Consider the following 14,217-nt stretch of genomic DNA (forward strand, 5'->3'; position numbering starts at 1 on the left):
GAGTTTTTACTCATCTTTATTTTTTTTGTAGATTTTAGCACTATTTACACCATAAGAGGTACATAATTTTTATAGTGCTTTAGAAATTAACTAATGATTTCATTTTTACCCATACAAACCTAAGCCATGGGATCTCCAATCAAATAGGTTGAGTTTCCATCATTGTTGATATTACCATTTGACAGTAGTCTTATTCCCCTCGATGTTTCATTTACTAGTTTCTTCTCTAGGGGTTTTAGTCAGAAAATTTTGACCCAATTCACTTTTGACTACATAATCTATAAATTATAACTTCATTCTTTTTGTAACACCCTTAACCTGATCCAATTGGCCGAATCCGGATCTTGGGTATTACCACCCTAATACAGACAAAATCTTAATCTACTTATACAAGATGCAATTAGTTACAACTCAGTTACAAAATTTCAAGCCAAAATACAAGATTACTAATACAACAAGTAAACACAACTACAACCCATGGTAATTAAATTACAACGATATTTAAAATGGAACCCTATTGTACTTTAGTTATCCTAAAGCACAGATTTTCAAGTAACATACCACCTGAGTTTGCTTTATATGCATAAAGACCCGATACGACACTTCTTGGCGTGGTCCTGACATCATTCCTCCTGGTGCAAACCCACATCAACTCGCTTGAAACGTAACACACCTAGATAAGTTCATAAGAACTTAGTGAGGAAAACATCATTTACTTGAATCATATTTGCACTTTACAATCAATAATTTAGATTGGTGATCCAATCGCTCTTAACCTTATATTTGTCTCTAACAAATATTTCCTCAAAATCTATTCCTTTATATCCGTCCGTTGCTATACCTTACCTTGAACTATTTCTTTCTCTTCACTGTCTGTGGTACATTGTGTACATCCTTTGTAATGGCCTAAATTCAAGGTTATCGGAACAGTGGTTTCGTAACCACAAATCTGATTTAAAGAGAAATTTATTTTAATATTTTTGCATGAATATTGATATGATAGGAAAATCATATGAAAATATCGATAGAAAAATTTTACCGATTTAGTGGTTAGTTAGAAAAAGAAATTATTGAAGAAATTGGGTAAAAACAAGGTATCGAGACCTCGATCTCGTAAAATCAAGTCAAAAATATTTTTTTTATAAATATTCATGAAATTTTATTAATGTGGTAACGAAATTTTAATGTTTGGGTAGTCAATTAAATAAAAACGACTAAATTAGAAAAAGGTGTAAAAGTGGTTGGGATGATTAAATAGCTTAAATGTCTAATGAGAAAGGATTTAAAAGGCAATTAGACCCAAAATTTATTTGAGCTGGACGACAAGGGCATGGAATCAGCAAGAAAATGGATGATTTAAGGGCAGAATTGGAAAATTACATAATTAACTAAATAAAATTAGGACTAATATGGAAATATCTAGATTTCTTGTGATTTCTTTTCATTCTCATCAGCAAAAACGCCATAGAAGGGGTTCTTTAAGCTGGTATTTCATAATTTTTTTCACCAAGTGAGTTAATCCTTGTTTTTCTTATAATTTTTGTGTTTTTAAGACTTTTACAACTAGGTATTACTATTAAATTCATTAATGTTTGATTTCATGGATGAAATTGAAAGTCACCATGGTTGATTGCTGTAAGTTTATGATGAAATAGCATGAAATTAAAGCTTTAATTTGTTTATGAGATGATTTTATTAGGTAATTTCAATAGAAATTGATTTTTAGGACTTAATTGTAAAAAAGGTTGGAATTAATGTTTAGTGCTGAAATTTTGATTCCCAAAGGTTATAAAGTAGTTTAAAGTGATAGAATAAAGTGTTAATTGAGAAAAATCAGCTGAATTGAGAGGTTAATTGAGTAGGGATGAAATTATCATTTATTAAAAGCTTAGGAGAAAAATGGTAATAAACATCTTGCACTGAAACAGTTGTGGACAGCAGCAATAGGCTAACTTTTAAAAATCACCATAAATTGTGGAAATTGAATTAGAGAATGAAAAAAATATGGAATTAAAGCTTATGTAGTCTAGTTTCTCATAGAAGAAACGGTGTAAGAAATGAAATTGTAAATCATGAGATATAATAAATTTTGTGAGACAAGGTCAGAATGAATTCGAGTTCCCCTGTTTTGATTTTGGAAAATCATAAAAAAAATTCGAGAAAAATAATTAGGGGGTTAAAATTTACATGTTTAAATTATTATTGAGTCTATTTTCAATTGAAATAAACAGAAACATCATCCGGATTTTGTACTAAGAGATAATTAATTTTTAGCAAAGAAAGGTCGAAACTGTCAGACAGTAGAACAAGGGCAAGTTTGAAGATTTTACTGTACTTATTGGCTAAACCAAAAATTCTAAAAACTTTATGGTAGAAAGGTATTTGAGTCTAGTTTCATAAACATCAAGCGGTTTTTAATTTGAAATTCTATAGCTTGAGATATAAATAATTTAGTGACTACGACTCAAGTAGATAGCTTTGAATAAACTATAAATAATGATGGAATTATAGAGAATGTTACATATGAACATGAAATGTATTAAATTGATGATTAAATTTATTTATTTAGATCCAGAAAATTCAAATACGAAGCTAGATCAAGGAAAGGAAAAAGTTCAGGATTAGTAGATTTTTGTATACAAACAAGTATCGAAGTAAGTTCGTGTAATTTGAATTATATTATTAAATGTTTGAAATGTATGTTATTGATGTGAATATGGTTTGAATGTTCATTGTATGAAAATTGATAAAACATTAATATATTTGATAAAAAGGGGAAGAAATCCCGGTTGAATGAAAAGAAAATTCGATAGATCTCTGAAAAAGAATTGACAATAAAAAAAATCTAGCCTGGATGTGTGATCCTATCCTGATATAGCCCTCGTGAAGAATATGTGTAAAATGAATTTAGCCCGGATGGGTGATCTGAATTAGGGTTTGAATTTAGCCTGGACTGGTATTCAGATCCAAGCTCATTAGAGTAATTGTCGTTGCAGGGGGTTTAGCTTGGACTGGTAATCCCGACAATACTCTATGAGTTTATATTATAGGAGATTTAGCCTGGACTGGTAACCCCGCTGTAAGAATGAGGTTCGCGGGAGTGTGCTCTCTGAAATGGAAATGTGCGCACCTGAATATGAATTGACGAACCTGGAATTGTACACTAAAAGTGTACCTCTGAAAATAATTTCGAGAAATTCAACAGGATAAATATGGGAAATAATAAGGGTAGTAGAAAATATGGAATTGATGAGCTCATCAATCATTAATCTTTGTATTGAACTCATATGATGCTATTTGATTAATGTTTTGGTTGAGTTTGTGTGTGATAGGTAAATGGTAAATTGAATAGATGTATGAATATATTTTGTATTGTATTGAAAATATTAGGTAAGTATAATTCTTGTTACATGGGCTTACTAAGCACAACATGCTTACCCTGTTTCTTTTTTCCTTGTTTTGTAGTATTAAGAGCTCGGAGGTCGGATTGGGTCGGAGACACATCACACTATCAACCTCAACATTTTAGTATATCAAGAAACTTTATTTTAGAAATCAATGGCATGTATAAGTTAATAAAGTAAATGTTAATGTGAAATGAATGTAAAGTTAGCCATTGGTATGGCTACCAAATCCTGGTTTTGGTATGTGATGAGGTTATCTTATGGATATGCATGAATCTGTCTTGAAAATATGTTAAATTGGATTGGTCTTGGTTTAAAATTACAGGGAATGTTATATATCTATAAAGGAGTTATATTGAGTTTATAAAAAAAACTAGAGTTTAGTGAAAAATTCCCTATGGTTTCGATTTAATCCCGATTTGGTCTCGATGTATGCTTTGGGCTTCGGAGGCCCATCTAAGGGCCATCATAACATGTTTCGGTAAACGAATAGTATTTAACTCGTAAAAACGGAAAAATTAATTCGGTAAACTCCGATAATGCCTCGTACCTTATTCTGGCATGAATACGGGTAAGGGATGTTACATCCTTCAAACTCTAAGTCATCACCTCATCAAAATTCAAGAAGAAGCACATGAACAAATGACAAAGTCTTGCTTTGAACATTCAATTTTATATCTTTCTTTAGAGTACGTTTCTAATACTAACTCTATACTTTTTTATATATCTTAAATTCATTATTTTCGATCTAGTCTTAGTTTTATATACTATTTCACCATAAAGTCCATAGATAAATTTCATCCTTACTAAAATCACTGATTGCCTTAGAGTCAAACAGAACTTGCCACAAGGGAAATTTATTAGGATACACAATGAAAGCCTTATCATGTTCGCCACAAGGACATCCTTCAAAGGTTTTCATTGAGAGTCCTATCAAAACACGCCATAAAGGAAGTCCATTCGGAGTACGCCACAAGGGATATCTTACAGAGTTTGCCACACAGGTTATTCTTTCATATTTCGCTACAAAGGCTATTTTTTCATATTTCGCCACAAAGGCAATTCTTTCGTATTCCGCCACAAAGATTACTCTTTCATATTTCGCCACAAAGGCTACTCTTTCCTGACGTGTTTATGATATAGATTTTCCTAAACTCACGTTATGTGAGGTTTGCCTATCATCGTCCTAAGACGTGCAGAGAACCCTATTGGGTAATCACTGTCCTTTAATTCCTTTCAGAATGTGTCATGATTATGGACATTTCCTTTCAGATTTCATGTTTAAAGTCCCGACGGACCCTTTTATACAAGTATTGCAGAGACAAACATAGACACTTAATAGAACATACTACATAACATACATCTGAGACATGCATACATGATCATACTTCCCATCACATTACTTAAACTCATCATATCTATATTGGATGATATATTATTATTTATGAATAGAAAATACGGGCTATTAGGGTGGCAAAAAAGGCATTTTCTCAAAAATGATAAATTCTTGTTTTAACTCTTACCTAAATTATAAAATTTTGTGTTAATAAAATGATAAAATTATCTTTTATTCTCCAAAAAATTATAATTCAATTCTTTTTTTTAACAAATTTATAATTCAATTCTAGTCCTTATAACATAGTAATTTTATAGTTTAAACCCTTTAGAAATTATAAAAATTTAAATTTATATAATGATAAAATTACATTTTAACCCTTCAAAAATTTACAACTTAATTCTACCAGAAATTTCTGACATCACTGCCCAATTCCTATCTCTAATCCTTTGTTATTTTGTCTTTTCAACATCATATCTAAATATGATTATTATTTTATGATTTCAATTTTTTTTCACCATCGTTCAATTCTGGAAAGAGATTTTCAAGAAGTCATAAAATTTTCATTCCTAAAAATCCCACACTTTTCCAAACCATTAAAATAGACAAGATTCCTCAAAGCAAATACTTTTATATAAATAATATTGTAATAGTATAAATTATATTATTAATTGTAATAAACGTGAAGACAGAAAACATGTCTGATGTTTTTTATTAGATCAATGATGAATAGGAGATGTTGGTGGTGTAGGTATGGATCATGGGGGGTATGCTTCACACATATGGTGGATGGTTTGGGATAAAAGGGTTAGTAGCAGTTGGTAGAACATACCATAACATTTGTAACGTTCGTAAGGCTTGTGACTTCTTCTTGTCCAAAGAGCTTTTCGCTGGTGGTTGGGGAGAGAGTTACATGTCTTGTTACAACAAGGTTTGTATTTGTTCCTTCATTTATCCTTTTCATTTTCATGTTTACCAATGACAAATAGACTAGGTTGGATTGTATAGAACTATGATTTTATTTTTTTTCAAACTTTTATTTGGATTTAAATATTAATTATTTATAGGAATTTAGTCTGCTATCCTATTATGCAACTTTCAGCTCTCTCTGGCGTGTTTTAGGTTTTTTGTTTTAGTCTCATGTTTTGCTTGACGGTAGCCGTCTCTCAAGTCTTTTTTATTCCTTTAGAAAAGTGATACCCACGTTTAGGATTCTACCTACATTTATGGAAACTAAATTTGCTGGATTAACGGTTAATAAAGAAGAAGTAGTTTTACAAATACAAGTGGAGCCAAATACGAAAAGAAAGGTGGGGGCTTTTCGACTGGTGGGGTGTTACCTAATAGCTAACATTATTTCACTTCACAGCAATGAAAAGTATTATGGCAAATCTAGGGCATCCTATTCCGGGTGTTCAAATCCGGGATCTGGGGGAGAAAAGGTTTTTGTTTCAATTTTTTCATATCATGAATTTGGAAAGGGTTTTGAAAGGGTCACCATGGACTTTTAACAATCACTTGTTGGAGTTATACAAGTTGCAATAGGGGGAGGATCCATTAAAAGTTCCTTTAATTTTGACACGTTTTTAGGTACAGATTCATGATGTTCCTATCGATTTTTCTATGAGAATTTGACAATGCAATTGGGTAATTTCATAAGGAACTTTATGGAGTATGATAGTTCGAAATGACGGTTCAAATCTAAGGAAAGAAAATCACAAATTTATGAGAATAAGAGTCCAAATTGATATACGGCGTCCTTTGAAGGGGAAGAAGCAAGTTATGTTTTCTGAAAAAATCTCATATGTCAGATTTAAGTATGAAAGATGTCACTTTTTTTGTTTCTATTATGGCCGATTGGGCTATAGCGATTTTTTTATTGAAGCAAAAATGGCGTTAGGAGTAGAAATTGCTGAAATGGGTTGGCATTTATCATTGCGAGCACAATCACGAAGAGCTCTAGCAATGAACAGTATTTGGTTACGTGAGGAAGACATGGGAGAACTGGGTGGAAATCGTGAGGGTAGCCAAGTACCAAGAAACAGCCTGTGGGACATAGTAAAAAAGCGGGGTATAGCAAGGCTATTGATCCATTATTGGGATTTAATTTGGAAGGGAGATCGTTTTTTTCATGTCAATGGGGGGAGAATTCATTAGTAGGTTAGGCTTAAACTGCAATGGATCATGATCCAGTATTGGGATTTAATTTGGAAGGGAGATTGTTTTTTTCATGTCAATGGGGGGGAGAATTCATTAGTAGGTTAGGCTTAAACTGCAATGGATTATGATCTAGAAGATGATGTATTAATCGAAGAGGAGGGGAAAAAGAGAGCTAGGGGAGATTAAATAATTGACAGCCAGGGAAGAGATCAACACTTTGGCGGTAATGAATAGGAGAATGCTGGAAATTAACCATTTATCATCGACGGCTGCCAAGAGGCAAGTCGACCGGGCTCAATAAAAATTTTAAGTTAGAATATTCGTGGTTTTCCTAATGGTATTGATGTTGAATCAATTGGTTCTAGAGGAGGGTTATGTTTGGTATGGCATGGGGATATTAATATTATGCTTTAAAGTTTTTCAAAACGACATTTGATGTGGTAATTGAAGATGCTGATGAATGTAATAAGTGGAGATTTACCAATTTTTATGGATCTCTTTATACGTAGGATAGGGATGAATCTTAGAATCTTTTAAGACATCTGTGTAATGTTGGGGAGCTTCCATGGTTGGTTTGTTGTGAATTTAATGAAATTATGTACAGATTCGAAAAGAATGGAGGCTTACCTCAAGAGGAAAGGCAAATGGAAGCATTTCGTAAGGTGTTGAAATATTGTAATTTGTTGGATGTGGGTTATTCTGGGAACTGGTTTACTTGGGAGAGAGGAAATTTGTCGGAAACAAACATTCAAGAACATTTAGATAGGGGAGTGGCTACCAATAAATGGATATCTTTATTTCCTGAGTCTGTAATTCAACATCTTCCTCATTCTTTTTCAAACCATTGTCCATTGTTTATTACTACTAAAAAAGAAGACAAAGGGCGGCGTAACAGGAGTTTCAAGTTTGAAGCTTGGTAGGCTTTGGATGAATAATTTGCTAAGGAGGTTCGACATATTTGAGATAATTCCACAGAAGATCTACTGAGTAAGTTAGAAAGTGTGAAGAAAGGCTTGGAGAGATAGGCTAATCAAATTCGGCGTAGCAGAAAAGAGAAAAAGGAGGTGTTAACTTCTAAATTGGCCAAATTGTTGGAATTTGAAAAGAATGATGAAAAGTTGGTAGAACTCATTGACATAAATATCCAACTTAATTTGGAGATAGAAAAGGATGAGCATTATTGGAAACAGAGGCACGAGTTAATTGGTTGAAATTTGGGGATAGAAATACTGTATTTTTTCATAAGCAAGTGACACAGTGACAAAGAAGGAATTTTATCTGCAAAATACAATTCGATGATGATAGGGAAATGGAAGTGGTTTGGGAAATGGAAGTAATTGCTAGATCGTATTTCCAAAAAAATTTTTCAGCTGGGAGGAGGGGAAATCACGAATATATTGTCATGAATTGATCGATGTATATTTGATAAAGACAATTCTAGGTTAAAGGCGAGTTATACTAATGAGGAGATCCGAGAGGCATTATCAGAATTAGGTCCCACAAAAGCGCCAGGAGAGGTCGGCTTTCTGACTTTATTCTATCAGAAGTGTTGGCCAATTATCGGGGAAGATATTACATCTTTTTGTCTTCAACTACTGAATGAAGGTCTGGACATTGGTTTGATCAATAAAACTAATATTGCGCTAATAACGAAAAGTCCAAATCCTTCAAATATTACTCAATTTAGACCAATTAGTTTATGTAACTTGCTTTATAAATTGATGGCTAAGGTCATTGCTAATCGTCTTTGGGTTGTGGTAAATAAATTTATTGATTTAGCACACAGTGCTTTTGTGCTTGGGAGATTGATTTTTGATAATGTTTTACTGGCCTATGAAATTTTAAACATCTTAAAGCACAAAAAGGTGGGGAAAATGGGTTTATGGCTGTGAAATTGGACATGAGTAAAGCATACGATAGGGTTAAATAGAATTTTGTGAAAGAAATAATGAAGAGAATGTGTTTTGATCCAGGTTGGGTTAACTCTTTAATGAAATGCGTATCTACAATTTCATACTCGGTAGTCTTTAATGGTCATATTGGAAAAACTTTTCATCCTTCTAGAGGACTAGGACAGGGTGATCCCTTGAGCCCGTTCCTATTTCTATTTTGTGGGGAAGGCCTTTCTAATCTTATGCTGCTTGCAATGAAAAGAAAAATAATTAGAGGTGTTAGGGCAAGTAGAAGTGATTCGCAAGTTTCACATCTATTATTTGCAGACGATTGTATTTTGTTTAGAGAGGCTACAAAAAGAACTCATTCTTTAAAGTAGATTTTGCATGAATATGAGATTTGTTTTGGTCAATGTGTCTATTTTGATAAGTCTACAGTATTTTTTAGTACCAATACGCAGGGGAAAAAACAAAAATTTATAACGTACTTGGGGTGTGTAACTCAAATAATCCAGAACGATACCTTGGTTTCCCCAATATAGTAGGAAGAAGAAGAAAATTGTCTTTTCAAGTCTTAAAGGATAGATTTAAGCAACAAATTGATAACTAGAGTATAAGGCAACTTTCTTAAGGAGGGAAAGAGGTATTCATAAAAGCTATTCTCCAATCCATTTCAACCTACACTATGGCTTGTTTCTTACTCCCTAAATCTTTATGTGCTGATTTGGAGGGTATAATTACTAAATTCTGGTGGCAAACAAGTCAAGGTAGAAAAGGTATTCATTGGTGTGCTTAGAAGGATCTATGTTCATCAAAAGAAGATGGTGGCCTAGGTTTTCGAAATCTTGACAAATTTAATATTGCATTATTAGCCAAGCAGGGTTGGCATCTTATAAATTTTCCCAATTCTTTGTTAGCCCGAGTTTTGAAAGCAAAATATTATCCAAACTATGCTCAGTTAGGGAATTTACCTTCGTTTACCTGGAAGAGCGTCTGGGCAGCAAAAGAACTTCTAGAGAAAGGCCTATACTAGAGGGTTGGTATGGGGGAACGAATTTCTATTTGGGATGATCTATGGATTTCGGGAGATGAAGCAGACAGATTACAAAATGAAGACAACAACGAAAACATCAAGTTAGTATCGAATTTGATTGAGGTCACTAATAGAACTTGGAAAACAGATATAATTGTTAATACCTTTACTGCGGATATTGCAAAGAAAATTATGCGAATCCCTTTGGCGAAGACAATACACGATGACTTCCAAGTGTGGAGAGGAGAACCGTTCGGCAATTTCTCAGTTAGAAGCGTCTATAAACTATTACAGGGACTAATTTGGGTCCTAGTAATAATATTATACATGCCGAGACTAAAGATTTTTACAGAAAACTATGGAATTTATACATCCCTTCGAAAGTTACAATAATAATATGGAGAATCTCTTGGAATTATATTCCTACTTTAGCTAATCTCAAGCACAAAAAAGTGGCTGTAGAAGCTCATTGTCTTCGGTGTCTTCACTATGAGGAAGATAGTAACCATATATTTCTACAGTGTCCTACAAGGTAGAGGTATGGATGTACTTAAACCTTTCTTGGGTACTTAATAATGTCATTCAAAGCATGTGGGAGTGGCTTACCTGGGTTTTTAGTCGGGGGACTAGCGAATAATGTCGCCTTTTTTGTTGCTGACTTTGGTTAATTTGGACATATAGAAATTGGTTAATCTATAAAAGGAAAAGTACGACGGATAGGGACATTTTGAAACAAATTTACAGTTATATTTTTGAGTTGGACGACATAAAAGAGAAGAAACTCACCTTAAAAGTAGACAAAGGCCATAAATATGTTGATAGGAGAACAAGTGTGCCAATTTACTTTGACGCAACATTCGACCAGCACTCTTTCAGATCTACTTCGGGACTAGTAGTACGAGATGTGGGGGGTGAGATCTTGGCATCAAAGATGGTTCTCCACTCCGATGTAGCATCTTCACTTGTGGCGAAGGCATATGCAGAATTACGAGCCATGTGATTAGAAATTTTTATGGGTTTTAGTATTCTGGAAATAGTGAGAGATTCAAGAACTGTAATAAAAAAATGCCAAACTATAGATTTCGACAGATCGATTATTGGAGCACTCATCAGAGATATTCACAGCAAAAAGGTCCATTTTCAAGAGATTGGGTTTCATTTTATCCCTAAAACAGAGAATACATACGCCCATATTCTTGTGAAAGAGGCACTAAAAAAGGAAGAAGGCCATTACCTGTTGGGTGGTGTTCCAAGCTATGTTCGCCGCTCACTAGAGAAAAGTCAGCCAAGGCTACCAAAGTGAAAAAAGGAAAGTAGCCTTCATAAAAAATGGGTAGCAGAAGACTAAAAGATTTTTTGAAACCTGCTATCATCAAAAGTTGGGACGGTGATGTGAAAAGACATTGACTTATGGTGTCCAGTTGTTGATTTCGACTGGTATAGGATAGCATTAGGTTTCCTTTTTTTGTTTCATTCATTTAAAATTTCATGGGCTAATTCTGTGCGAATTTAGGTCCTCTTGCTTTGTTCTTGTTTTAATTAGCTTTCTTAACTGGTCTCAAGTCTAGTGTTGCTGAAACTATTTATTTATTAAGGTTTAAGATTTTATAAAAGTCCAGTCGAATTTTCAAAAAAGAAAAAACTTATTTACTATAAATAATATTTAAATCAATTTTACTTTTAAAATATATATTTACTAAATTTGGATCTACAATATCCATGTTGATGATGTAATAAAGTTTATTTAAAATATTTTTTAAGTGTTTTATACCACTTTATCTTATGAGAGAGTTTTAGATGTGGGTAGGCAATCTCATTATAAGTTTTTAATTATATTTGTTTTTTTTACACAATATTTAAAGCTACTTATAACTAAAGGTATTCATGGGTCGGGTCGGGTCGGGTCAAGTTCGAATCGGGCCTAAGCATGATATTAACATATTTTATGTTTGCCAAGCTCGACCTGACTCGAATATGGGCTTTAAATTTTGCCCAAACACGTCTATATTTACAAAAGATTAATCAAGCCCATTTTAGAGCCGCCCATATTATTTTTAATTTTTAAAAAAAATATATTTATATTACATTATTTTAATATTTAATAATTTTATACATTTTTATTGAAATTTTTATATAGTCATCTCAACATTATTTTAATGTTTACATTAGAGTAGTATTATATATTTTGTATAGGTTTATTTTTTTAATGTGTTCTAAATTACATAATATATAAAAATAATATAATATAAAGTATTATAAACTTAAAAACGGGCCGGGCTCGAGCCTTGAATGTTCAAGCCGCATGTGGAACAAGTTTATACTTAACTTATCTTTTAAAGAATATGTTCAAACCTGTTCCACTTTATCTGTTTTTAAACAAGTCTAAATTTTTTTGTCCAAACTCATTTTTTGAACCTAATATTTTCACTCAAACCCTCTCAAATTTCGGGCGGACAAGCTTGGGCGGATAGCTCGACCAGTGAATAAGTCTACCTATAACCCCTCTCCAACCCATAAATAATAAGGTAATACGCTTCAACGTACTCGAACTTATGTCCTCTTACATTGACAACAATACACATACCAATTGAGTTAATACTGAATCGACAAAGACATACTTAACTTATTTTATAATTAATTAAAATTAATGATACATGCACGTGGAACAGGTTTATACTAATCATGAGGGAGACAAGCTGCATACTGTCAACACTGCATGGGTTATGTTGTCCCTTATTGAATCTGGCCAAGTATTTTTTTTCTTTTTTTTTCAAACAATGATGAAAAATAATAATTAAATAATATATTTAAAAAAGAAAATTATACTTAATTGACCATTTTTTAATTTTTTTAATCGAGAACCAGAGAATTTTTTATCTAACATAGAACCAATTGATTGATAACCGAAGCTATTTCATAAATTTATATTAAAAACAATACCTCAATGTGGTAAGTCAATTTTTTTTATTTTGTTTGTTTTTATGATATGTAACAGGCCTATTTTGCCCAGCCTGGGCCCAAACACATTAAAACCAAATAATAATAATTGTTGAAGTCCCTTATAAAGATCATCAGCCCAATTACACTAGCTCAATTAACCCTAGCCCAAAATAATGAAGCCCGACAGGCCCAAAATTTAAAAAAAAATTTGGAAAGCCAGAAACCCTAGGGTTTCTAACGCTGCTGCCCCATGTGCGTAGTACGGTTGCTCCAGCACACCCACCCCCCAAGACCTGGCACCCTTGGTCATATTATACCGAAATGGCAAAACCCCTTTTTGTTGACCTCCCTAATACTTGCAAACAAAACAAAAAAGAGAGGCACTGTAACACCCCCTACCCGTATTCATTGTCGGAATAGGGTACAAGGCATTACTGGAGTTTACTAAATATTTTCAGATAATTCTGAGTCATTTATTATTCATATTTTGAAAATAATCATAACGACTCTCTATTGGGCCCTCGAAGCCTTAAACATACATTAGAAACCAACCGGAATTAAATCGGGATCATAGAAAAAAAATTTCGCAAAATCTTAAAATTTATTTTCATCTAAGTACTTACCATTTCAATGCTCCTTATAATTAAACATGTTACCATTCAATCAATAGCCTAGCACTTGTCTAAGCGTCAAACAACATCATTGTTAGTATACTTGCACATATTTCATATAAATTCAACATTGATATACTTATTTTCTCGACATGTCACACTTGAGTTTAATAATTGTCTTTACTTACATAATTTTCTTGTATCAACATATCAAAGATAATCATATATGTACATGTCATGAAACATATCATTCTGTTACCATTTTTTCATAAGTATATATCAATCATTTCATTATATCAATATTTCATGCTCCATCATTTCCGTATATTTTATGTATATTTATTCTGGTAATAGTTTATATCAAACTTAACATAAATTATATTCCATGTACTTATTCTTATTTCGTTTATCTATCTTCATAATTATTTCATACAACTATTTTGTACATATATTTCCATATGACCAGTTCTTGTAAACATTTCACACTACCATTTCATATATCCATTCGTCATCTGATACATATTACCTGAATATCAATTGTTCAATAGATGTCACAGCGTCTTCCATCCACGGTCTTATTTATCTTTGACATGATGCCATAGTGTCTTTCAACTATGGTCTTACTCATTTTCCGTCATGTTGCCATGGTATCTTTCAACCATGGTCTTGTTCATTTCATGTCACGTTGCCATGGTATCTTTCAACCATGGTCTTATTCATTTCATGTAATGCTGCCATGGTATCTTTCAACCATGGTCTTATTCATTTCCCGTCATGTTGCCATGGTATCTTTCAACCATGGTCTTACACATTTCATATCATGTTGCCATGGTATCTTTCA

At 32.8% G+C, this 14,217-nt stretch overlaps 1 long non-coding RNA gene across 3 annotated transcripts; it reads right to left on the bottom strand.

Annotated features, from left to right (window-relative positions):
* Positions 1-341: 341 nt before the first annotated feature.
* LOC107896235 (uncharacterized) lies at positions 342-11,339 on the bottom strand. Of its 3 annotated transcripts, XR_005902754.1 has the most exons (6): positions 11,060-11,339; positions 10,612-10,781; positions 10,432-10,518; positions 9,990-10,350; positions 9,764-9,864; positions 342-673 (listed from the first exon to the last, which is right to left on the bottom strand). It is a non-coding gene; the product is annotated as an uncharacterized lncRNA (long non-coding RNA). The 3 variants fall into 3 exon arrangements; XR_001683651.2 differs by lacking the exon at positions 342-673 and having other exon boundaries at positions 5,068-9,864; positions 11,060-11,333; XR_001683652.2 differs by lacking the exons at positions 342-673; positions 9,764-9,864 and having other exon boundaries at positions 9,959-10,350; positions 11,060-11,325.
* Positions 11,340-14,217: the final 2,878 nt, after the last annotated feature.

Source organism: Gossypium hirsutum, chromosome A10, assembly GCF_007990345.1.
Source record: "Gossypium hirsutum isolate 1008001.06 chromosome A10, Gossypium_hirsutum_v2.1, whole genome shotgun sequence".
NCBI lineage: Eukaryota > Viridiplantae > Streptophyta > Magnoliopsida > Malvales > Malvaceae > Gossypium > Gossypium hirsutum.